At 43.8% G+C, this 26,044-nt stretch overlaps 1 protein-coding gene across 5 annotated transcripts in view; it reads right to left on the bottom strand.

Annotated features, from left to right (window-relative positions):
* The window catches only part of Stk33 (serine/threonine kinase 33), a 186,022-nt gene that overhangs the window by 159,401 nt on the left and 577 nt on the right, over positions 1-26,044 (bottom strand). The window contains exon 1 of one of the 5 annotated variants that reach the window (XM_050163318.1): positions 22,164-22,429. The exons of 1 other annotated variant lie outside the window; for it this stretch is intronic. The gene's annotated coding sequence lies outside the window, so the exon portion shown is untranslated. Of the gene's footprint in view, positions 1-21,819; positions 22,000-22,163; positions 22,430-26,044 lie in introns of those variants that run through there. 3 more of the 5 variants (XM_050163320.1, XM_050163324.1, XM_050163322.1) reach the window with 3 other exon arrangements.

Raw genomic sequence — 26,044 nt, 5'->3', positions numbered from 1 at the left:
AGCTCAAGCTGGTAAGGATGTGGAAGAAGGGGAACATTCATCCATTGCTGCTGGGACTGCAAACTTGTACAGTACTATGGAAATCCATGTGGCAGTTCCTCAGGAAGATGGGAATCGACCTACCTCAAGATCCAGCTCTACCACTCTTGGGACTATCCCACAAGAAACTTTATCCTACCACAGAGACACTTGCTCAACCATGTTTATTGCTGCTTTATCCGTAATAGACAGAAACTGGAGGGGAAAAAGTCCTTCAACAGATTAATGGATTTTTTAAATGTGATACTTTTACACAATGGAATAATACTTAGCTCTTTAAAAACTAAAATCATGAAATTTACAGGTAAATTGATGAAACTAGAAAAAAAAAAAACATCCTGAGTGAGGTCACCCAGACTCAAAAAGACAAATAGGGTATGTATTTGCTTATAAGTGGATATTAACTGTTAAGTCAATGATAACCAAGCTACAATCCATAGAACTACAGAGGCTAGGTATAGAGTAAGGGACTGGGGGTTCAGGGGAGTAGCAGAAAGATCTTGCTAAGAAAGGGAAATGGAAAAATTAGTTATGGATGACAGGAATGGAAGGATCAAGTGGGGAGGGGAGAGGCGGACAAGAGAGGGACAGCTAAAATTAAAGGCCATTTGAGGGGTAGTATAAAAACCTAATAGAGTAGGTTCGTAAGATATACATATATATGAAGGGCGTCTAAATGAAATCATCAAATAAATAACAGGGAAGAAAAACCCCAACGGGATGTCTCTTATCACCAAATGAGGCTTCCAGGACCAGGATTGGGTTACGTCTGACTGAGTTGCTCACTAAAAGGGTCCCAAACAACTCAGGCTGTTTCTGAGAGCATTGGTTGCTCTCTACAAACTGAAGCAAGGCCCCATTGCTGAAAAGAACACCTACACAAATCGTCGAACATGAAGAAGAGCAGCTGGTGCCCATACAGAGCCCTCACCCTTATGAGCTAGTGCCTTTGGTACAGGAAGGCATTCTGCATGCTACCAAAGGAGAAATATAAACACCAGCCTAGCCACAAACCCTTGGGTCTACAATGGTATCCTGACTGCAAGATCTGCTAGGGCACTGGTGGCACAAAGCCTGTGGGATTCACCAGCCAGTATCTGACTTGACGTAAGGTCTACTTCAGGAGATGGAACCCATACCCCATATTCTTGGATAACCACGAAAACTGAGACTAAATAGCCCAAGGTCCTAGGGTAAAACCAAATGCTACTGTTCTTAAAAAAAAAAATTATGTGAGGAAAAAGCTGCTTACAACAAAAGAAAAAAGAAAAGCATGTCATAGTAATGCAATGAATCTGATAATTAAAAATATGATTACACTTGAATTTCTCAAAATGAGCTATCCAAGCAGGTATGCAAAGGACAATCATAAGTTCTCTTCAGAAAAGAAAAAATGGTTTGGGGGGAAGGAACATGGATCTGAGGAAGACTATGGGAAGACACTACAGACTACAAGGTTCTCGGGAGAAAGAAGGACCTGCTCTTTAAGGCTCACAAGCTAAAGGTGTACAGCTCTTCTGTAAGAACAATGCCATATGACAAGTCTTTCTGGGTAAGGAGTGGTAAGATTGCATTTATGTTTATGATATGGTCTTTGCTGCAGAACGGAAGCCAGGAAAGCAGGAAGGCAGGAAGGCTGGTCTGAGGGCAGCTAGGAAGCTAGCAGGGTGCAGGTGGAAGTGGGCTGGCAAATGGGCTGTAGGGAACCTGGGTATTTCATGTGTGACCACTTCTCTACTGTGAATCAGCAAAGAAGAAAAAGGAAGACGTGGGGCACTTGCAGATTAAAACAGATATAAGCAATTCCATTCCCAGCTCCTTTAGGAAGAAAGCAAGGACTCTGGCCTTGAGGCTTCGGTTGGGCCTTTTCTGCTGAGAAGTTCGGGCACCTGCGAATCTGGTGCTACCTTATACTGCTAGGTTAAGAATTCTTTGCTATTTTATCAAAACAAATCAAAGTTTTATCCAAGAGATTAAAAGCTATTTAAAGAGAAGAACTTTCCATTTTCTTACTCTTGTATGACCCGGATGTATTCCTCCTAATATCACCTTCAAGCAACTTCAGGAGAAAAAAAAAAGAGAAAGAAACTTGGGAAAGACATTTTGCAATTGACCGTAGATAGACCTTAACTCAGCCACACACAAAAAAGAAAGCCTGATTAAAAGCATTCTCAGCTGATGGACCTTTTACCATTAACCAGACACTTGGGTCAAAAAACAAAAGATCAATGCCATTCTCCAGGTCTAGTGGAACCATCAACATGGAGGGGATGAAAGTACTGGATTATAGGGGAAATTCGCGACCAGTGCCTTTGGGAGAAGAAAGCTGACATTCTGTCCTCACCTCTTCAAAAACATATCCCAAGCAGAAAGGGATCTAGGATCAAAGCTATCTTTAAAAGACGAAAAGGTCTCAGAAGCACTGCTGTCTGCAGGTGTAAAAATAAAGCGACAAAGGTATACCGGCAGCCCAAGCCCGCGATCCCTCAACTTCCCTGGTGGCCGGCCCGCTGCGCTGCCTATTAAGACTCTGCAAAGTCCTTGAGAGGCACCTCCAGGAGTGCCGTTTGTGAAAAGCCCCGCCACAGAGGGGACACCTCCTAAGATAATTAGTGGATTTCGGAGAGGGGAAACAACAAAGCGGTGCGAACTGCGACGCTCATCACCGTCTAATCAGAGAACGGAGGTCGCCGTGGTGATGCGTAGGCAAAGGTTGGGAAACTTCCACTTTTTAACAAAAATATCCCCAATCTGCCTCTCTGGAAGTTATAACCCTCAGCTTTTGTTGTAATTGAGGTTTATCTGTGGGGTTAATTTCACACTGGATGTAAGCCTACAGCTATCTTTACACTGTAGACAGGAGGAGGAAAAAACCGAAGCAAAAGAAAAAGGGGATGAGGGATGCTGTCCGGATCAGGAAGCAGTTTCATAGCTGCGTCCCGAGCCCTGGGTTCAAATCTCAGTGCAGTAAGTTGTTGGAGCTCTTTAAGCCTCAGTTATCTTGTCTATAAGAAGGGATTAGCATACTATCCATCAGGAAGGATAGGGTGGAGGGCACTGAGCTCCGGGCACAACGGCTGGCCTACGGCAGCTACAGAGCAAGGGATAAGTCTTGCCTTCTTCGTGTGTTCTGTGCTACCTCTGGAGACTTCTATACTCCTACCTTCCTGTCCGCTCTGCAGACCTCTGTCCAGAGCTCCCTCATTCCTCTCTGGCTTTACGTCACTGCTATCCAGCAGTACCCCTGTGCTGATCCACCCGCCTCGCTCTGGCCTCTTCTGCACGGTGCCATTCATTTTCAGTGTGGCCAATCTGGAGTCCAGTCAGATTGTTTCAGTTAGTTTGAAGGCTGCCTAAAAGGCTTTATTTAACCTCCAGTAGCCAGAACCATTACTTACATCTCACTAACGTTATGAGTCAAGTGGGTGATTACTCTGTACTAACGAGATGCTACAAATAAGTGTCTGTCATTCCTCCACAATAACACTGCTTTCCCAAGCACAGAGGGGGCTCAAAATGTTGCTTCTAAATAAAGACTGTTAACTTCTTAATCCAATACCATGCTATTTTTAAAACCTGGGTGGTAAGAAATAAAATTCTCTAAGCTTTTTTTTTTTTAAGAAAAAAGCTTATATTCACGTCGCCCTAATATTAAAAGTATCTTTTAGCGGGCACCAAACAACTTCACTGCTTCGTTACCTTCTAGGTGTGTCCTGCAGCACTGACTGAATTAAATGAGTCAAGGAAAGGAATTTGAAATACTAGTAATGAAAACCTGGTTTAATATTTAATGTGGGAGTAATTTATAGAAAACAAAGATCAAGGTCGTCAATAAGTAGTCTTTCTATCCCAGAAGTCATTTCACCGAGATATCTTGATTGAACTCTGCAAATACAATCTATTGAGCCAATATTGGATCTTATAATAGCCATGCATGCTTCTGCTTCTGTGAAGATGACGCTGAAGTCTGGGGGTACAGCTAAGTGGCAGAATGATTGTCTAGCATTTGTAAGGCCTTGAGTCTGACCGCCAGCACCGCACATGAAAAATGACTCTTTGGTTATGTTTGTAGTTCAAATTTTATCCAGTCACATTAGTCTCTTCTTTAAAAAATCACTTTTAAGACAGGAAAGCAACAATATTCATGTTCCCAGGTGATAGACTGACCTCTAGTGGAGATTTTTTTAAATTACTGAACGAGCTTCTTGTTAACTGTTAAAGTTGTGTACAACCTGTAACATTGTTGAAACAAAGTTTACAGCCTTGAATGCACTGGGCCAGTGGCTCAGGCCTGTGATCCCCGCCACCCAGGAGCCAGGGCAGGTGCACTGGAAGGCCAAGGCCTCTCTGAGCTACAGAGTGACTTAAAGCCCAGCCTGGGCAGCCTAGTGAGATCCTTACAATTCCAAGTCACAGGGGTGGCCAGGGGATACACCTCAGTGAGAGAGAGCTCACCCAGCAAGCATGAGCCCCTAGATTCAATCCTCAGCACTGCACAAACAAGCAATTCATTGATAGCAAGCAGCCAACCCAATGATAACTCTTCAAACTCAACAAGGCAGCACAAAATACGGTTAAAGAAGAGATTCTGGAGTGTAACTTGCCTCCATCCAGTCTAGATGTCAGGCAAATGTCTATAAAGTGGGGAAACTAGCGTGGCTGACTTGGTGAAGACCCGAGGAGTACAAATATGAACGGTGTCCTGAACCCCATGTGGCAGAGTCCAGGGCTGTCAAATCATTTTTACTTCTGGCCCGAGAAACTATAGCCAGAGTAGGCAGTAATTTATGAAGATATGGGAAATAACAAGAGTCTTCATCAGCATACAGCTCCTCAGAGGTTTAGCTATAGTAAACCCAGACAGAACCAGTTCAGTTAGCGTTAATCCTGCCTACTCAGACCTAGGGCCGTGTTTTGTGGGAAACCCTGGGAAGTTTATCTGTTGCCCCAGTGTGAACATGATGGGTATCTCCAGATTTTGTCTCCTAAGCCAGCCGCGGTGCCTTCCAGGCTCTGACGCATCCCGCATCTCCTGCTGACCGCACACGCAGGAGCGTCCACGCACAGCACGCCCTCTCTGGTCCTCTGCATCATGCAGCATAGATTTTACCTTTTTTCTACAACTAACTTATCTCTCTGCAGCTTTTTGTTTCGTTTTGGCTTGGAGGTTCGTTTTCAGAAGGTCTGTCTGTCCGCTTGTCTCTTTGGCTGGCTGGCTGTTGGCAGGGTCTCACGAGGCTCAGGCTAGCCTAAAATCCCCGGTGCTCCTCCCGCCAATGCCCAAGCGTAGGAGCGGCAGACTCGCATTACCTCACCCAGAACTTTACAGTTATGTAGCTCTTGCCTGAGCTGACATTACAGGATTCAAGCCCCTTTTATAATATTCCACTGCTTCTAAGCAATATATCTGATCTATGACCTAAAAACACTTCCTTGCAAAGTTAATAATATAATCTTCACCTCTTTTCCCGTGGAAAGTCCAAATCAGCGATTATTTTAGACTGACAAAATGCGTATAAAATTGAAAAATGACCCACAATTTCAAGACATTTCTTCATTACAAAATAATTGTCACTCAGAGTGAAACAGGCTGTTTTTACCATAAAACACTACGATCTCTCAAATAAAACGGACAGAGTTTAGTTCTGTCTATCACTGTCCTGAGGGGCTCTGATTTACTTCACTATTTCAATCCTTTATTCCAAGAGGAAATTAAAGTTGCAATTCAGATATTCAATACATGCAATAAGCCTATTAAAATGACATGAAAGTTCCTCTCAATTTTTATTCATAACATTTACACATATTCGGTACAAGAGAAGAAAAAGGAGAGATTTATGTAACTGCGATTGTAAATTGTGGATAATAAGCTATATTTATTAAACTACAACTCAAAAATAAATGACAAAAATACTACAATATAGTTAGATTCTATGCAGACTTTATATAATTCTCTCTGCCATTAAAGGTCACTAACAAGTGTAGTACTACTCAAACATGCATTTTAACCTAATAGCAAAAAAGATTCTAGAAAATACTTTTATATTTAGAAGCATAAAAAAAACAATAAATCTATTATTGTAGAATTTGGCGTTTCGCCAAGTGTGGTGCTGTTAAACTGCATCCGTCAATACTTCCCTAATGCCTATTTAGGAACTCAAGTCAGCAGAAGCAGGTCAGATATGACAGAACAAGGAGAAAATATTCTCCTCTGCATCATTTGAGGGCAGACCTAACCAATGACGTGTGTCCATCTTGCTGTTTTTCTTGTACTGAGTCAACACTTAGAGCCTAGCAACTGTACAGCCTACAACTGGGACAATTCAGTTCTACCAAAGACATAGAAATGAGTAAGGAAAAGGCAAAGATCTGAGTATTTGCTAGTCTGGTCCACTTTTAGAAGTACATGTTAGCATATGTCTATAATCCCAGATACACAGAAGGCTGAAGCAGGAGGACTGCAGGTCCCAGGCAAGACCCTCCCTCAAAATAAAAAAGAAAGGGCTAGGAATTAGATCACAGATCAAATACAAATACCAATATGTGGGTGCAACTACCAGTACCACAAAAAGAAAAGAGAGAAAGATGGGGGAGGGAAGGAAGGGAGGGAAGACAGGGATGGGAAAGAGGGAGGAAGGGAGGGAGGGAGGGAGGGAGGGAGGGAGGGAGGGAGGAAGGGAGATTCTGCTTCTGGTCAAGGAGAAATAGGGTAACATTTACCCTTGTGCTTTAAACAGCTAGAAAACTGGATAGATACAATATAATGGTTGCAAACATCAGGGACGGGCAACATCGAGAAAGGGAAAAAGAAACATTCAGAATCCTATCATACCAGCTTAACACTTAGAAGCAGTTTCCTCAATAAGTCTTGGATCTCCCCCCCCCCAAAAAAAGTCTAGCCTAGTTGAGGGAAAGGAGTGCAGAAACTAGATCTACAGAAAGGCCCATATGAACCTCTGGCTGATGGTCACATGTGCAAGACCAAAATCACGCTATGTGAAAGAGGCCAGGTACAAAGGGATAAACGCTGTAAGATTTCAATGATGCTAACTATCTAGAATGGGCAAATTTATAGGAAGGAGAGAGGCAACTGCCATAGGATGAGTGCCAGTTCCCCTTCTAACACTTGGGACCCTGGCATCCAGCTCAGACTGTCAGGCTTGGCAGCAAGCACCTGCACCACTGAACCAGCTCAGCAAATCCAGCACAAGGGTTTTTAAAATAGAAACTGAAAAACATTATAGTCAATACAAAAGTCAGAAGCTTTAGCAAAACACTCAAAGTGGCACAGAACCTCATCAACAGGGTCAGAGTCCCTCAGCAAAGGGGAGAGAGGCAGAGGACAAGGAAGCATCCGTTAATACAGAGCTGGGAACGGAGCAATGCGGCCTCTCCCACTAAGCCTTCAGAGGCCAGCATCCAAAACTTACTATAAAAGATTCTTTACAGATTAAAAAATGATGTTGCAAAATCCAGATGACTGTAAGTTGCACCATGATGTAACAAAAAGTCAATGTCCAAACCTCATGCAGTCTGAACAATGCTGATAAGCATCAAAATATTAAGTATTAAATTCCACCTCCACACCGGACTGAAAGCTCAAGGTCCAAATCAGGAGCAGAAGGAGAGAGAGCACAAGCAAGGAACTCAGGACCGCGAGGGGTGCACCACACACTGAGACAATGGGGATGTTCTATCGGGAACTCACCAAGGCCAGCTGGCCTGGGTCTGAAAAAGCCTGGGTCAAAACCGGTCTCGCTGAACATAGCAGACAAGGAGGACTACTGAGACCTCAAGAACAATGGCAATGGGTTTTTGATTTTACTGGACCTATTGGTTTTGTGGGAGCCTAGGCAGTTTCGTGGATGCTCACCTTACTAGACCTGGATGGAGGTGGGTGGTCCTTGGACTTCCCACAGGGCAGAGAACCCTGATTGCTCTTTGGGCTGACGAGGGAGTGGGACTTGATTGGGGGAGGGGGAGGGAAAGGGGAGGCGGTGGTGGGGAAGAGACAGAAATCTTTAATAAATAAATAAATTAATTAAAAAAATTCCACCTCCATCTTAACAGTCAATTTCCACACCCTTGTTTTTCCTGCCTCATATACAAATAAGTTCCTCTGTATTTGGAGCTCTCTACAAATGACACTGAGAGCACACCTAACTGGGATTACTTAGCACCTCTCCCCACTGTTATAGTTAGCACCCTTGGTCATTTTTACTCAGTATGACTCCCCACCTGGTGCTTAGGACAGTACATGCAGTAGATTAGATGGCCAGTGTTTGTTGAAAGGGACAACAGAAGGAAGGACAAGACTTTACTTTATTATACAAATTAGTCAAAACTTAGCAAGCAAACGGGTGAAGGTTTCCTACACCAGCACTCTGAAAATGTAATTTAAAGACTAAAAAGGAGCTCCCACACACAACTAAGTCTAACAGAGGCAAAATTGCTGAGAATAAGTTAATTCAGGAACTTTACATTAACATGAATTAGTAACAAAGATAACGGCCCCCAATCCCTTCCTCCCTCCCCCATACTCTAGAAATAAACACACAAGGCAAGGAGCTCTGTAAAGTTTGCAATTCTACAATCTGTGTAGAAGCTGAGGCCACAAAAGAGCAGGAGGGATAGATTGGTTCCATGCCCTAGCTAGGTGTCTAAGCCACAATTACTCAAAAAATCATTGCTCCGCAGTCAATCTTACTATATTTTTAGAAAAATATGTGGGGAAAAGAAAAATGCTAGATATTTTCAACAGAAAAGTCGTCATAATTTTACTTTGCAACGTAATTGAAATGTTCAGGCATAAAGTGAGAAAGCCTCTGCTCAGTATTCACATCAGATATCCAAATTCTTAAAACCATTACTTCAACACTAAAAAATCACTGTTTATATTACACAGTGTTCGTGCTAGAATTCGAAGATCACTCGTGAAAGATGAAGATCATTTTTAGCAGAGGCACAGAATGAAGGAATGATTGGCTCCTTCTCTAAGGTTAGCAAGCATTTCTCCCATCTCCAATGAACCTGAGTTGTTTCTCACAGTCTTTAACACCAAGAGTCTGTGATACGCAGGTGTTCAAGGAAAGAAAACTGAGCCATCATAATAATTTCAAGCTCTTTGAATGGAAAATTCAAAAGGTCTATAAAATTCGTGTCTTTGTCATTAGGCAATGTCTCCCAGTTCATAATTATCTTTTTCACAATGTCAAATCAAAACTTAAAAAAATCTTAATGAGGCTTCAAACAGCCCAGACTGGCCCCATGTGCTATGTAGCCAAAGCTGGCCTTGACTCTACCTTCCAGCCTCCATCTCCCACACCAAGTGCTGGGGTTACAGGCATCCACCACCATGCCTAGCCATCATCTTAAGCCTTTAATAGCACTCACACTGAGTGCAGGCTCATCTGAGAAAACAGATTTTTTTTTTCTCACTAATTTAGGAAGAGAACCAAAGGTTTAGACAGAGCCTTACCACTTAAGGAGGAAGTCTGCCCTGAAAGAGAGCCAGCTCTCTGTCCCTGAAGTCTGGATCCTTATCAAAGAGAAAAGAGGAATCTTCCTTTGCTTCATCAATCTAATGGTTTGATAACTCGCATCAATTTAAAGGCATTTGTCTACAGGGAGAAACCATTTGAAAGATAAATGTACTAAATCTTCTTTCCTGAGGCCCTAAGTATTTTTTGAACTCTTACTGGTTTCACTTACTGCTTTATTTTAAAATCAGATTGCACCATTTTGTATGACCAGTCGCTCCTCATGAGGACGGATGTCATCTCACCTGCACTGTATTATCCCTGGTCAGAACTGCAATGAACTGTGGAGCCATTTAAAGCACTAACACCGTGCGCTGCAACCCAATTAGTAACTGGCTCTGAAAACACAGTTTGCAAAAATGACCAAGGTGCCCCGCTTCCTCCTCTGGAATATCCAAGGCACTGACTGACTGTCCATACTATTTCATTTACAGATCTTCCTGAAACAAGCTCACAGTAAACCGCAGTCTTCAATTACTGCTCCGATCAGAGCTATTTGTGAGCTCTATTTTGAAGACTTAGCAGAAGTGTATTCTTATGAAAATCAATTTGATCAATAAAATAAAAAGCATTTTCTATGATACTCGGAGAACCCTGTAGTCTATCAATATCCCTTTATAACAACACAACAGATGACAAAGCTGAACTCATAGCACAATACATTAAAGGAACGTCTATTACACAGGCGCAGCACCAGATGCGGTGCTAACACAGTTCCAGGGCTGTCGTGTCACACAGCCACTGAAAACTGGCACCTAGAACTAAACATCAAGTCTGCAATCTGATCAACAACTCTTTACTCGCTAGGGGACAGTCGCATGGGAAAGGCTCCAACTCGGGAACCCCCGCTTCCAACGTGGCAGGGCTTGATGAGCACTGTGGAAAGTGCCAGGAGAATAGAAAAATCTAAATCAATACTAGGCAAACACAGCAGCAAGAAACATGGGGGAGGGTACGAAGACACAATGCCGCCATGCTATTCACTGTGAAAGAAGCCAACAACCCCTACGCTGCCTACAGCCTAAGCTAAAGTGGCAAGAGTAAAATGATGTGGACAAAAATTTCTAAACTTGCAAGACACGTAGTTACATAAAAAATAATCAGCCCTTTAAAATAAGTTACTTCTGAACTCATTTAAAGAATCAACTTAAATAAAAATACTAGATGTGATTAAGGCTTTAGATTCCCTGAAGATTCCAGCAATCAGCCATTTTAAACATTCTAGTAATGAAACATCCAATAGAATTTAAGGAAATCCTACTTTAAAAAAAAAGAAAAGAAAAACAAATTAGTCTGTAAACCAGAGATAATATGGGACCAACAAAAGGCTTAGTAATAACTCATTCAGAACTGAGTATAATAAATACAGTTATTACAATTTCAATTCGCTGATGGCTGAACTCAAAAAGCTACCATGCTGCTACTCAATCTTCTAAAGAATCCAGATCTCATCAGTACAGGAACTGTATGTTATATTCTGAAGCACTGAATTATTTTAGGCTGAAAGGAATGTAGATGGAAAAAACAGAGTTACTCAGTGGCAGGGCCAGAATACAAGATGAAAATGTGGGCCTCTGTCAAGTGTATCTGAACAACTCTTCAAATACTGTATAACCAAACAGCTGCCTTGCCCTCTCTTCCCATAGCTAACCAAGCTCCTTTCAGGAGGGAGGCTCCTCATGACTATCTGGTTTTGAGGCAGGGTCGCACTGTGCAGGCCTGGATGGCCGGGACCTTCCTATGCAGACCAGTCTGGCTTTGCCACTACCCCATCCTTTGCCTCTGTTTCTAAGTCCTGGGTTATAGGTGTGCACAACTACAGCTTGGTAAGATTCTAGGTCACACTTCTATGTAAGCAGTCTCTGGAACTGCAGACAGGTTCTTTGGTCTGTAGAGTCAGCTTGGGGTGTGCCTTGAGTGGATAAAAAAACTGACTGCCACAGTGAGATGTAAACCAGGCTGCTGGGCCACACCTCATGGGTAAGAATAAAGAAGCCCACAGGGAGATTACAGTGAAGCCACCATCGAGGGCAGAGGACAAACCTCCAGCTCAGGGTCCTTCTCTAAGGGTGATGTCTCCACTTGGCCACAGTCACCCTGATGAGTCTCTTCTGTGGCTACATCCTGCATGTACAAAAGACAGACCCACTCTGACACCATGGGGAGTCGTCAGAAAAGGTCGTGATACCAAAGGAAAAACGCAAGTAACTGGGGGCAGTGTTAGAGTGGAGGAGGAACACGCAGAAGTCAAGAAGGAAAAAACTCAAAAGAACAGACGCATGGATAAAATGCTAAAAATAACAGGAAAAAAAGATCTTTTTTTAGAGATGAATTTAAAACAAAGGCAGATGTTAACCCTTAAGTAAAAACTGCATTCCTGTGTTCTCCATCACAAGGAACTTTCCACTTGAACCCAGCAGGACAGATTCCACAGGTTGGCACTGCGAGCCTTCCCAGTCACCACTTCCCATCATTGTGTCAGAATCAACTTCCTCTGAGAGAGGGAGCCTTGCAAATGCTGGGGGGGGGGGGCGGGGGAGTGAGACGGTTCAGTGGCTTTGGGATAGGGTTCATCGGTTCCTCCAAAAGTTAGAGTTCCCAGAAGACCAGCAATTCCACTCATACATGCCATGCACACCCAAGAGAACTGAAAAGACAGGTTCATGCCAACACTGTGCACACACGGCAACACTTGTGCACACACGGCAACACTTGTGCACACACGGCAACAGCAGCATCATTCACAATACTCAAGAAAGAAAACACATGACATTAGCTGATGGTTACAAGGGAAATGCTACACACACTGCAACAGAAATGAACCTTGAAAACATCCTGCTAAATGATAATATAAAGTATTTTACTATACATAAAATCAAGGGTTTTTTAAAAAAAATTTAAGAACATGTTTGAGGGCAAGTAAGATGGGTCAGTAGCTAAAGGCACGTGCTGTCGAGCCTGAAGACCTGAGTTTGATTCCCAGGACCCGCATGGTAGAATCAAAGAACCGGTTCTCCCAAGTTGTTCTCTGACTTTCACACACATGTGTTGTGCAGAACTTAGTAAGTTCTAAAGACTCAGAACATGCTGAGGGGAAGTCTCATTAAGACTTAGGAAGTAGCTGGGTGGTGGTGGCGCACGCCTTTAATCCCAGGACTCGGGAGGCAGAGGCAGGCGAATCTCTGTGAGTTCGAGGCCAGCCTGGTCTACAAGAGCTAGTTCCAGGACAGGCTCTAAAGCCACAGAGAAACCCTGTAAAAAAAAAAAAAAAAAAAAAAAAAAAAAAAAAAAAAAAAAAAAAAAAAAAAAAAAAAAAAAAAAAAAGGCTTAGGAAGTAAACAACTCTAGAGTGGCAAGAACCACGTGACTTCTTCAAGGGAGAGGCTGGAGAACAGCACAAACGCCTCTCCTTGTGGCAAGACCCTGGAGACCCTGACCTACTTGGCAAAGACCCGTGGACAGTTTGCTGCATGATTCTGGGTGTGTCCCAGGAGCATGTGTGCTACCTGCTCTCCTGGATTTCACCATGACAGTCATACAGCAGGCCACAAAGTTTAATATTACATATCTGCATAACTATTCTGAAAAGAATGATTTTTAACCATAAGAGTTTTAAAGAAATGGTATGGAATAGATGGTATCAAGAGTTAATGGGAACAGTCGAGGAACAGGGAATGAGCAGAAACATAGAAACCCACACTTTCTTTATTTCTAATAACTGTGTCAATAGAAGTTAAAAGAGATGGACATAAGGACAAGGGATAAACAGTGCCAACTAGTAAAAGTAAGTTTCTAAGTTATGTTGTCTATAAGGTAAATGGGAAAACCCTACTATATCCCCAGAGGATAGAACAGTACACAATGTAGAATGGATTGATCCAGCTTTGACTGGTGAGTAGATTATGAGCATCCAGATGCTACCAGATGTCAATATTAACCACAAGAGTCAAAACTCTCTCTCGCCCTACAGGACACTGTAACCCGTGTGCTGCCAACAGGGCACACTGTTCTACCTGCAGCTGTGCCTAGTCAGAAAAGTTCCTTTGTAGCTTGCAAACCTGCTTATGCTTTTGACAGTAGAGATATAAATCAAGAAGTTAATGGCTACTGGTGGGAGAGTTGGAAGACAGAAGGGGAAAGAAGCAAAGACAAACTGGCCAGTGTTACAACCATTTTTAGAAACATAGGAAACAAAAACTGATTTTAAACTGCCCATTCAAAGCACTGAAACTGTATAAATAAAGACAGCCCAGGCATCCGGGCCACTTGCTTGGACAACAAGCAGTCACAGTCTCTTTGTGGCACCAACTTAACACATTTGTCTCAGGTCATCAAACCATCTGGAGCGAGGCTTCCAGCGCTAACTCCCTGAATCCAACCAATACACTCGGCCTTTCCCCACCGAGCAATAAGGACTCCTGAGAAGACAGATACCTGCTGGGCTGCCTGCAAGAGACACTCCTACCTGCCCAGCTGCTGTCAGTCACACTAAGAGCTCCCGGTCCCAGGTTCTGTGAGCCATGTCCATGCTAGGGTACGACAAGCGGTTTGTAATCTTCCCTGTTCCCGCAAGTAACCTCTTAATATACTCCTGTTAGTATCCAAATAAAAATTCATTGGGTCACCAAACTGGACTCTGCAGGTATCATTCCTTTGGCCTGTCATCAGCTCCCCATCTTGGGTAAGTAAAGGTTTATTCACATCTCCCCAGAATCTCGCACACAACAATGTACCACGATATATGCATGTGCACACACCATGTACATACACACACATGTTAAATAATAAATAAATGTTGTTTAAAAAGAAGTTTGAGAGAAAATGAGTTGGACTTCCATGAAAAACACCCAAGAATAAATATGGAGCTTCCTCCAAAAATCTCAGGCAGGAAAGAACTGAGCTCCCTGTAACACATGGAAAATGCCCTTGTGAGGCATGATAACAGCAAACTCAAGAGGATTCAAGTAGCGAGAACTGGAGCCTCACAGGTACAGCTTCTGTTGGTGATCACAACACAATGGCCAGCACCTCGGTGACCACCATCTCAGTCTTGCAGATTAGAGGAATTTTCTATAATGCTTTTGTTATGAATCTTTAATAATTAGGGTCCAGAATTAAAATGGGTCCAGATGATCAGCTTCTTGAAATAGCTACCAGCTCACGTTAAAAATACTGAACCACAAGCAAACACTTTACACATGCAATGCAAAGGTGAGGACACAGTTCAATGTTCTAGAATCGGGTGCATATCATAAGCATCCAATAAATACTTGCTGAATATGTATTTATAATAGTTAATATTGCTTACTAAATTCATGTCCAAAAATAAGAAAATGGTAACTTTTTTTTTGAGACAAGAACCTGCTATGGAACCTAGGCTGGCCTCAAACTTTCAATCCTCCCGCCTCGGCCTCTCAAGTGTTGAGATTATAGGTGTGCAGTACCATGCCAAATTTTGTTAACAGTATCAAACCTATCTTCAACACTAAAAACACAAAAAAAACTTGGGGTATTTTTTTATTTTATTCCAATTTACTAGTCAAACTGACTGGAATTCAAATTGATAACTTTAATGTGTTTCTGGTTTTGTTCATTTTTCAGTAATTACACAGGACAAAACGTTTTCCTTCTGTTACCCCCCCCCCTTGCTTTCCTTGCCCTCGCTCTGCCTCTCACTGGTCCTCTCTCCTCTCCCCCACAGTCTTGCTCTACTTCCACATCACATACATATGTATATAATCAATGACTATTTAAAAAGGTGATTTTATGTAGTCTACAACACATAGAAATGACATTTAATTAGTTATTAAAATCATTGCCCTCACCTCATAAGCCTTTTTAAAAACAACTTCAAGCCAATAAAACCAGAGATTTGGGGGTGATTCATTTCTTACACACTGTACAATTTACTTCTTAATAAATTTAGAGCAGGTACATTAACACAATTTAACAATTATGTGCCCATTATTCACATCCTAGAGCCCTAAAGGTAAATCCACACAAAACCTAATCAGCCTCACTAATATGCAGAGGAATTCAGAAGGGGGACGCACACCTGAAAGTACACCAGAAAGACAGCAATCAAGTCTGTAACGTTTTCCTTATTTAAGCTTCTACTTAAAAATGGCTATTTCTTGGTATGTAGCAACCGTGAGTGTATGAAATCCTATGAAGGATCGTTACACAAATGAGCGTAGAAAATGCCTCCAGGTAAAGAGGAAATAGACAAGATCGCCTGACAAAATTGGGGGCTGGGGTGGGGGGAGAAGGGAGGGTGGTAGAGGGGAGGGCAGAGGGGAAGGAGAACCTGAGGAAACTAGACGGTCAAGATGGGGGAAAGACAGAGATGAAGAACAAGGAAAGAGATGTCTTGATTGAGGGAGCCATTGAGTCTAGAAAGAAACCTGGTACTAGAGAAACTCCCAGGAATCCACAAGAATTAACCCAGTTAAGACTCTAAGCAATAGTCAGAGGGTGCTTGAACTGGCTTTGCCCTGTAGTCAGATTGGTGAATATTGTAAATGTCACCATAGAACCTTCACCCAGCAACTGATGGAAACAGAGGCAGAGAGCCACAAGGGAGCACTGAGCTGAGGTCCCAAAGTCCAGTTGAGGAGTGGGAGTGTAGGGCCTGGGTCTACCCTTGTTCCTGGGGTGCATCTTGAGGACAGTTTCTGGTCAGCCAGCTAAAACATTGTTTGTTCCTGTGCTCCCTCTGCCCAGCCTGGTGATTAGCTGTAGGGCATTGTTGACTCCATCTTTGGTGTGGTAATTTCCTACTTGCCTGGGCAGAAATCCTTGTGCAGCAGCAAGGTATATAAGGACTTCCCCAAGGTTAAATAAACGGCATTCGGCTGATCTCCTTATGAATGACCCAGGTCTCTTTGTGTGTTCTTTCGATCTCCAGGCCCTTGCCTGACTCACGTATGGTACAGTGGCGTGCAAACTGTACCGAGGAGGTAACACAGAATTGGGTGTTACATGGGAGGAGTAAGAATATGAGCAAAGAGATCAAGACCATGATGGGGACACCCACTGAAACAGTTTACCTGAGCTAATGGCATCTCACCAACTCTAGCCGGACTGGGAAGGAACCAGCATAGGACCAAACTAGTCCCTCTGAATGTGGTTGGCAGTTGGATGGCTGGGGCAGACTACAAGGCCACCGGCAGTGGCACCAGGATTTATTCCTACTGCGTGTACTGACTTTTTGGGAGCCTATTCTCTTTGGATGGATACCTTGCTCAGCCTAGATATAGTAGGGAGGGCCTTGGACCTTCCCCAAGGCAATGGGTATTATCTTCTCTGAGGAGTGGATGGGGGTGAAGAGAGGAAATAGGTGGAGAGGATGGGAGGAGGGAAGGGAGTGGGAACTGGGATTGGTATGTAAAATGAAAAAAGATAATTTGCTTTCTTTTTTAAAAAAATATGAAAAGAAAGAAAGAAAGAAAGAAAGAAAGAAAGAAAGAAAGAAAGAAAGAAAGAGAGAGAGAGAAAGAGAGAGAAAGATCCTCCAGGATTATACCTTCTCTTTCAGAAGCCACTTCTCGGGGTCTTAAAGACAAAGAAACAACCCTACAGGTTTAGCATATCTGGAAGTCACTTTAGAAAGAGCCGTCCTCATCCTCCCTCCACAAAGAGCTCTTTCCTTCTCTTCAGTGAGGCATGGAGACGGATGAGCGCTGGCCTTTGTAGCATCATTTTTCACAATTTTTATGAGGAAGTATACTGTTCAACTCTGTGTGTTGGGGTGTGTGTGCACATACACAATATATGTATGGTTTCTGTGCATAGCTGTGCCTGCTTGCACACCCGCAGAGGCCAGACGAGGACATCTGTGGTCCTGCTCTATTCAGCTCTGCCGTCTTCCTTTCAGACAGGTCCACCACTGAACGTGGAGCCAGGCTAGAGCTAGAATGCTCCTTCTGTCTCAGCTCACACCCAACTATCTGAAGTTAGGGACGCTAGCCTTTTAGACAGGTGCGGGTATCTGAACCCAGGTCCTCATGCTTGTCCAGAAAGTGCTGTCACCCACTGTCACAGGCTCTCAACTTTCTTATGCCGATTGTCATTACCTCTCAATTTCACAAGTTTCACAAAATAACATTTAAAAAATTTATGGTTATATTTTTAAGAAAGTGTAGGTTGTTGTCCAGTGCATAAGAACATTCTAAGTCTAAAATCACATAGGAGCCAAGGGACATTCATGGCGCAAGATATGCAGCTCTGAGTTCACACCTCAAGACTCCCAAAAACAAAAGGCCATTATAAATGAAAAGGCAACTGTGGTTTAAAACATGCCCTGTATGACAAGCAACATTCTCACTATATCAACAGTGCTCAAACAATTCCAAACGAATGTGTGGCCGACACAGTGCCCTCCACACCCCTCTTCTTCCACAGATGAACCTGCACTGTTCCTATGGAAAGGCAGTGAAGCTCCTCCCACTTTAAGAGCCCCCCCCCCCCACCATCTCCCTTGGGCCTCTGCCTCCCACCTGGATGTCTTTTCCCCACCCCGTTGTCCTGAAGGCCCACACTGTCTAGATTTCAGTGAAACACTGGTCTCTAGCAGACTCAGTAGCCGACCAGCAAGTAACAGCCTTATAAGCCCTGCTAAAGCCCAGGAGGCTGGTTCCTGCCTAGCGATGAAGACAGAAGTCAGACAAACAATGGAAGAAGAAACGGAGTATGGGAAGTAGGTCAGGGTGCAACTGCATGCAAGCAGTGACTTCTAATATTCCCAGCACACAGGATATCTACAGTCACTGGCGACAACTTTAAAACTTCTAGTTTGAGGGCCAGACAGTAGTTGCACACACCTTTAATCCCAGCAGAGATAGGCAGATCTCTGTGCGTTCAAGGCCAGTCTGCTCTACAGAGTGAGTTCCAGGACAGGCTCCAAAGCTACACAGAAAAACGCTGTCTCAAAAAAACAAAAGCCAAAAACCCTTCTAGTTTGAAATGAAAACTGTCAGTTGCCCTGACCTGATCATTAAGATCACTATGTGCACATATTCAAGTGCCATAGACCACATCAATTACTATGTCTAGAGAATCCTTCAAAGAGTCTGGATAGACATTCAAATGAAAGAAATAGTCAACAGCTAATAATTAGGTTGCTTAATGCTTAAGCAAATGAACAATAAAGATATCAGTTATAACAAAGAGGAACCATTTTTATCTGTGAAATGGGCATCAGCCAATCATCTTTCTGGAGAATAGAGCAGCCCCTGATTCAAGAGCATTACAGCATTGCTGTCCTTTGGAATTTCATTTTCGAGAAACTGATCTTAAGCAACAAGGGTATAATTAAAAGATTAAATTATGAAGACAGTCATTACTACATTTGGTACTTGACAGGTAAATAATAGTAATAATAATAGCTAATAATGCGTCATTTGGAGAGCCCTTACAGAGCTAGGAAAATGGCATGCGTGGACCCTTACATATTACTGACTAAGCACCATTCACTGTTTCAAGTAGTTCACATGCAGTAATTTATTTATTTTTCAAAGCAATATGACCTTGAACCTGTAGGCTAGAGTCATATCCCACTTCCGGCGAAAAATCTGAGGCACTCAGAAGGTGTCTGAATTAAGGTTACACTAAGACAAACTCTGACATCCTAGACTGAAATTCAAAACATTTTGGTAGATTCATTTGCTGCTAAACCCTGCCATGAACTCATGCCAAACTAGACATCAGCTTTATTCCAGTTAGGATTCAGTTTACTAAAGAGAAGCTAACACAGTTGATGGCATTCAGGGTTGTCTTAGAGTTCTCTCGATGTGCAGAGACAACATGGCCACTCTTATAAAGGAAAGCATTTAACTGAGGCTTTGTTTACACTTTCAGAGGCTCGGTACACTGTGATGATGCAGAGCATGGCTGGGAGCATGGTGGCACACGGGCAGACATGGTGTCCGAGAAGCAGCTGAGAGTTCTACATCCAGATCCACAGGCAGCAGGGAGAGAGAGAGAGAGAGAGAGAGAGAGAGAGAGAGAGAGAGAGAGAGAGAGAGACTGGCTTGGCTTGGGTTTTCGAAACCTCAAAGCGCACTCACCAGTGACTTCCTCCAACAAGGCCACACGGCCTAATCCCTCACAAGTAGTACCTCTCTTCATGACCAAGCATTCAAATATATAAACCCATGGGGGCCGTTCTTACTCAAGCCACTACAAGGGTACAGTCTATACACATTCTGGATCTCAGAAGAAGTGGTACAATATACACTGTATCACCCTTCCATAACATTTGTATCAGTGCACAGATCTCAGGTGAGGAACTGTGACAGAACTAGAACTGACCTGCAAACTGTCTGTTCCTGTAGTATGTGGGGAAAAGAGTTACAATTCAGGCATTCTGATACTTAGTGACACACTATGTGCCATACCCAGAAATGGTAGAAAACTAGAGGAGCCAATATTGAGGTTTGTCCCAGACAAAGTAATCAAAAACGGTTTTCCTAAGGAAACGTTTGGCCTCAGGGATCAAGGGTAGGAGATAAAGAGAAGGAAATGACAGGGAAAGGACCAAGTATAAAGGTCCTAAAATGAGACAAAAAATCACGATGAAAATGTAGATCTAATCTACATGGGAAGTAGAAAAAGACAACATCTCCTGAGTAAATTGGGAGCATGGGGACCTTGGGAGAGGGTTGAAGGGGAGGGGAGAGGCGGGGAGGGGAGTAGAGAAAAATGTAGAGCTCAACAAAAATCAATAAAATTAAAAAAGGGGGGGCTGGAGAGATGGCTCAGTGGTTAAGAGCGCTGCCTGCTCTTCCAAAGGTCCTGAGTTCAATTCCCGGCAACCACATGGTGGCTCACAACCATCTGTAATGAGGTCTGGTGTCCTCTTCTGGCCTGCAGACATACACACAGACAGAATATTGTATACATAATAAATAAATATTTTTAAAAAATTACAAAAAAAATAGGATGAGGAGGGGGCTGGAGAGATAGCTCGGTGGTTAAGAACACTGGCTGTTCTTCCAGAGGTCATGAGTTCAATTCCCAGCAACCACATGGTGGCTCACAACCATCTGTAATGAGATCTGGTGCCCTCTTCTGGCGTGTGGGCATACATGGAGGCAGAATATTGTATACATAATAAATAAATCTTTAAAAAAAATCAGGATGAAAACTCGTGTCTCTGTAGACCCAAGCACAATGGTTCTACCTGGGAGACAACATCAGGAAGAGTTAGAAGCTAGCCACCATGCCTGGCCTAGATCATTCTTCTAGAGGTACTCAGAGGGCAATCTGTGGAGTCAGTTCTGTCCTTCCCCTGTGTGGGTCCTGGGGATCTAACTCAGGCTATTGGACTTGGTGGCAAGCACCTTTACCATTTAGCCATCTCTCTGGCCCAGCATAGTCAATTTATAAATTTTCAATATTGTTTCCACTGCCGAGCAGACAAGCAAGAACACTGTAAAACAAGCGATGACTTTAGACCAATTAGGAGGTAACTGCAAGAGACAAGATGACATAGCCTGTTCTCGGGCCATAGACGAAGAAACGGAAGTGCTTAGGCCTGGTCTTTGGTATGAAGACAAAATGAACACAAACTGATGATGATACGGACATAGGAGAAAGGGGTGGTACTGATGAGGGTGAGATTCCTGGCCTGAAAACGAAACAGAGGTGTGGTTCATTCTGACAAGAACACTGGTGGCTTACACGGGCGAGAATTTTAAATGTACAGACTCTACATATTGCTCACAATTTGAAGACGATTTGGAGGAGAGAAAGCTTAAGTTCAAAAACCTGTTGATTTTGCTTTCGACTCAAAGACCCTTCCTCCTGTGTACGGCTGGCAAGATCCTAGTCTGATGCTGAAGTTAGGTGGTCAGACCAGAAAACAAGGATCCTCCTCAGCTGCGGTGAGGAACGAGTACCCCAAATGTGCAATTATCCCCTTGCAACTAACTTAGCCATTTGTCCTGCACCGGGCAATTCCACATGCGGGTTCACTTCAGCCCACCACTGTGGGAGAAATCTAAGATGCATTTAGGAAACTGAGGCAGCAGGCTGAAATTCCCTAGCCTCAGAATCAGCAGGAGACAGCTCTTAATATCACCCTACCTTCTGAGCATCCGCTATGTGCAGGAAGTGTGCCCCAAGAACCCGTTACAACATGAGGTCCTGCTGGGTGTCAGGCTCTTAGGAAATTCAAAAGAAATCAACCCCTTACAACTCCGCTGCTTTTTAGGACGTTTCCCCACACACACACACTTACCCTTAGTGAGATCACATTAAACTTTCAAAAATGTTTCCTGTAGTGAAAGTGGGATGGAGGTGAGGAGGTGTGGATGGACCCAAGCAGCCAGTTACCACCCAAACACCAGACCGGGGGAAATGAGGTGCCAACTGCTTAGGCCCCTGGGGACTCCTGAAGGGTCCGTGGTCATCGCCTGGTCCCTCAGTGCTGGCTGCCTGGCAGGCAGACCCGCAGCTGGAGGCCCTGAGGCCGGTTTGCCGCGGTTGCCATAGCAACGGCGCTCCGCAGCCTAACCCTCCCGCCCACCCTTTCCCTCAGGGCAGCGTGGCCGCGCCCTGTGAGGCGACCCGGGGACCACTCACCACGGGCAGGCGGGCTGCCTCTGACGGAGGAGCACACTCCACGCGGGTGGTCGCCCCACCCCAAACTCCACACCTAAAGAAGCTTAAGCTTAACTTTTCTCAGGCCACTGAGCCAACCCGGGAGGTGGACGGGGTCCTCACCGGGACAAAGTGCAAAGCCCCCGCTTTCCGCGTGCGTGGAGCCTGGGAGGGGTGCGCAAGCCGTGCAACGGCGCCCACGTGCCCCAGAGCCGGGTCCCCACCGGCTGCACCCCGGGAACCGAGCAGGGAAGCCTGCCATGAGCACAGAGCAGCGCAGTGTTAAGTAAAACACATTTTAACAACACTGTCGTCATCGTGACCGGATGTCCAGACGCAGTCAAAGCGCAGGCAGCCTGAGCTAGTGCTGCAGGCTCGCGCTCCCAGTGAACCTTCTTAAAACGACCTGAACCGGGTCCCAAAGTCACCGCTGAGAGGCGGGTGTGTGTGTTTAAAGAAAGCCTAAAGCGGCCCGTGATGAGTCAAATAACGCATCTCTAGATTTGTCCCAATCTGTGTGGGACCGTCTCAATGCACGTCGCAAGCCGTGGAGACTTGAAAAGCTGGCTTCAGCTGTATGCTAATTTCTATTGACACCAACTAGGAATGGCTTCAGTGGGCGGGGTCCTGCTCTCCGGCAGCTGCCGGGAAGAAATTCAACTCTACTTGGACTAGCATAATTATTCAAGGCAGATGTCTTCTGAAATTAAGGTGATTGATAGCCAGTAACAGTACATCAGAGCAATTAATTTTATTGCTTACAGGTGTACATTTGGCAACTACTTAGTTCACCCTTCTCCCTCCATAGAGGAAAAAACCCGCTCAAATGATCGTGAGTTACTTGGTAACTTCGTTTTGAAAGCCATTTTTCAAGCGCAGATACTCCCCCATCATATACTATATTATAGAACTTTGGAGTCTTAGCCAAGAAATGTTCTGGAAAATTACAGAACTATTACCTAACGTGCCTGGAAGAGACGTGAGGAGTTTGCTCTGTGTGTTCGCCTTGCCCCTATGTCCATCCAAGCGTAAGAACGAACGAGTGTTCTACCACAATATCCAGAAAAGGGGATAAGCTCTACCATCTGCTTCACTGAGCTGTGATGTGTATGGCTGTACCTTAAATAAACCACTAGAAGGCCCTTTCCGCTCCAGGGCCTGGGTAAGGGAAAATACTGGTAGAAAGATCTATTGGAAAAGCACGCTGATGAATCCTCCAGCCTGTGTCGGGGACTCCCAACCGTGAAAAGCGTCAGAGGCATCTACAGGGAGTTGCTTTTGTTTTGCTTTATTTTGTGTTTAAATGTAGATTCGCAAACTATACGCTCAGAGATTCCGGCTAAATAGATCCCAGTTTTTGTGTGGTTTTCAATTTTTGTTTTCCTAACACTAATTGGGAACCTGTGGGCTAGGTTTCCTGCGGAGTTAGGTCAGCCCATCAAAAAGCACTGTTTGTCGTCTGGGTAGACAGTTCAGGGGTGAGACACTTACCGTCCAAGCGTGAGTGCTTGAGTTTGAGTCCCAGAACCCAAGTAAAAAATAATAATAATAATAATTAAAATAAATAAAAAAAACTGGGCATGGAGGAAAGTGCCTATAATTCCAGCTCTAAGGAGGTAGAGACAGAAGACTCCCTGGTGCTTTTTGGACATCTGTCATAGACTGATAAGTTTCCGCCAAGGGAGCAGTGAGGAACCCTAGGCCAAAAACCAAGGTAGACGGTTCCTAGGAACAACACCTGAGGCTGACTTCCAGCCTTCCGGCCTAAACACACACAAGTGTCTGTGTGTGGGGGCCTGTGCCAAAGTACGAAGAGGAGGTCAGATTCCTCTGCAGCTATGAGTCACCCCATATGGGGGCTGGGAACTGAACTCGGTTCTCTGGGAGAGCATCTCTCCAACCCCTATTCTTTGTCTCCTTGTTGCTGATATCCACACCCAGGAAATGGCTTCGATCAGATGCAGCCGCAGGTGTCTATAACCCCAGTTCCGAATGCAGAACAGGTGGATCCCTAAACTCACTGGCCAGTCAGCCGAGAGAAAATGACAAGCTCACGGCCAGAAAGACCTGATCTCAAAAATGAAGGGTAGAAAAAAAAAAAAAAAAAACGAGTCAATCTCTGGTCTCCACAAATACATGCACAGATGGACACACCTTTCCATATTCACACACACACCACACGGATACACAACAGTGAGGAAGAGAGAAAGAGCGGGAAGGAGGAAAGAGATTTTTGGGTCATGGGATAAGTTGCAAGCTACATTTTAAAATCAGTATAAGCTGGGCATGGTGGTGCACATCTTTAATCCCAGCACTTAGGAGGCAGAGGCAGGTGGATCTCTGTGAACTCAAGGCCAGCCTGGTCTACATAGTGAGTTCTAGGACAGCCAGGGCTGTCACACAGAGAAACCCTGTCTTGAAAAAACAAACAAAGAAACCACTCTGGGTAGAAAACCCTTGCAACACTAATACAACTACTCTATGCCCCGCAAAGAAACTTTGAGTTCTGTTAGGAAGAAAAGGCATACCTTATCCCTATGAAGAGAGAAAACCATGAGAGTCATCTCATTTCCTTTTTACCAAGGCTTCCAGGAAGATAGGGCTCAAATTTGAGCTCAGTTTTCATAACTTGAATAAACTTAGCAGCCCCCATACCTACACCACAACTCTCTTTAATTCTCTTCCATGTTTCCCTCATTCCAAATTTGATTTTTGTATTATCTATTGCTCTGATTTTTGTTTTAAATTACTTCAAACAATTTTCACTTGCCGTTTTGTCTGCCTCTAACGTTCTGCTCCCATAGTTCCCCACGGCAGCCTAGTTGCTACCTCCTCTGAAAGCCCTGCCAGGCCTCCTCTCTAAAGGATTCCCACCCCCACCCAACCCCCCAGTCTATCACCTTACCCTATTTCCTTGTCTTCCAGAACAAACACCATCTACAGTGGTAAAACCTAACAGAAACCAAAGCCAAATCTCATTAGAAAAAGTTAAATTTTGGATTGCATAATTTTTAAACAAATTCCCATTCAAAAAAATCTTAATACAACATAATCTAAACAACTCCAAATTTGTCTTAGAAAATAGAAAAACTAAGTAATTTTGTGTGTGTGTGATATAGTCTTTTGACTTTTTCTGTTTGTTCAATTCTGGGGGTATTTAGCGCTTTGCTAAAATATTTTTGAATAACAGATAAAAGTTAATGTCTAATCAGGTGGGCCTGGTGGCCCAGGTTTCTAATTTCTGCACTTGGGAAGATGAGGCAGGAGCATCAGGAGTTCAAGGCCAGCATCGATTACATAGTGAGCTTTCTTTTTGTCCTTACTAGAAGTAGCAAGAGATTAAGGACATAACCTCTCTGGTTTTTGCTTGTTTCAGTGCCTTCGAGATTCTACCCTAGATATAAAAACAAAAACAAAACAACCAAAACCCACTATTGATTTAGTAATGGGGAGGAAGGAAAGGGGTATTTTTATAGGGTATGGTAAAATGTAAAAGGATAGGTTAATATGCGGATCGATGATTGATAGACAAATATTCATTTCCAATGTGCAAATGTCACTAACATTTATAGAGCGAAACCAGTGAAGCTACAAGGGAAAGTGACACACTCTCACATCTGTAAAAGATCCAGAGACACTGGACCTGCTTAGGAAACCCTTAATGTTATGCCAGACAATAGCATTTTTCAGAGTATTCAAGTAGCTAGAGGCAACCACATTAAATATTGTGGCTAGCGGACAATGAGGGCTGCTGAGAAGCCAAGGACAATGTCACTGGGTTTTGATCCTACTTCATGTTCTGGCTTTGTGGGAGCCTAGCCAGTTTGGATGTTCACCTTCCTAGACCAGGATGGAGCGGGGAG

This window comes from Alexandromys fortis, unplaced genomic scaffold, assembly GCF_014885135.2.
Source record: "Alexandromys fortis isolate MF-2015 unplaced genomic scaffold, M_Fortis_MF-2015_v1.1 scaffold_129, whole genome shotgun sequence".
Lineage (NCBI taxonomy): Eukaryota > Metazoa > Chordata > Mammalia > Rodentia > Cricetidae > Alexandromys > Alexandromys fortis.
The sequence above is the reverse complement of the archived record's forward strand: the minus strand, read 5'-3'. Positions and strand labels throughout refer to the sequence as shown.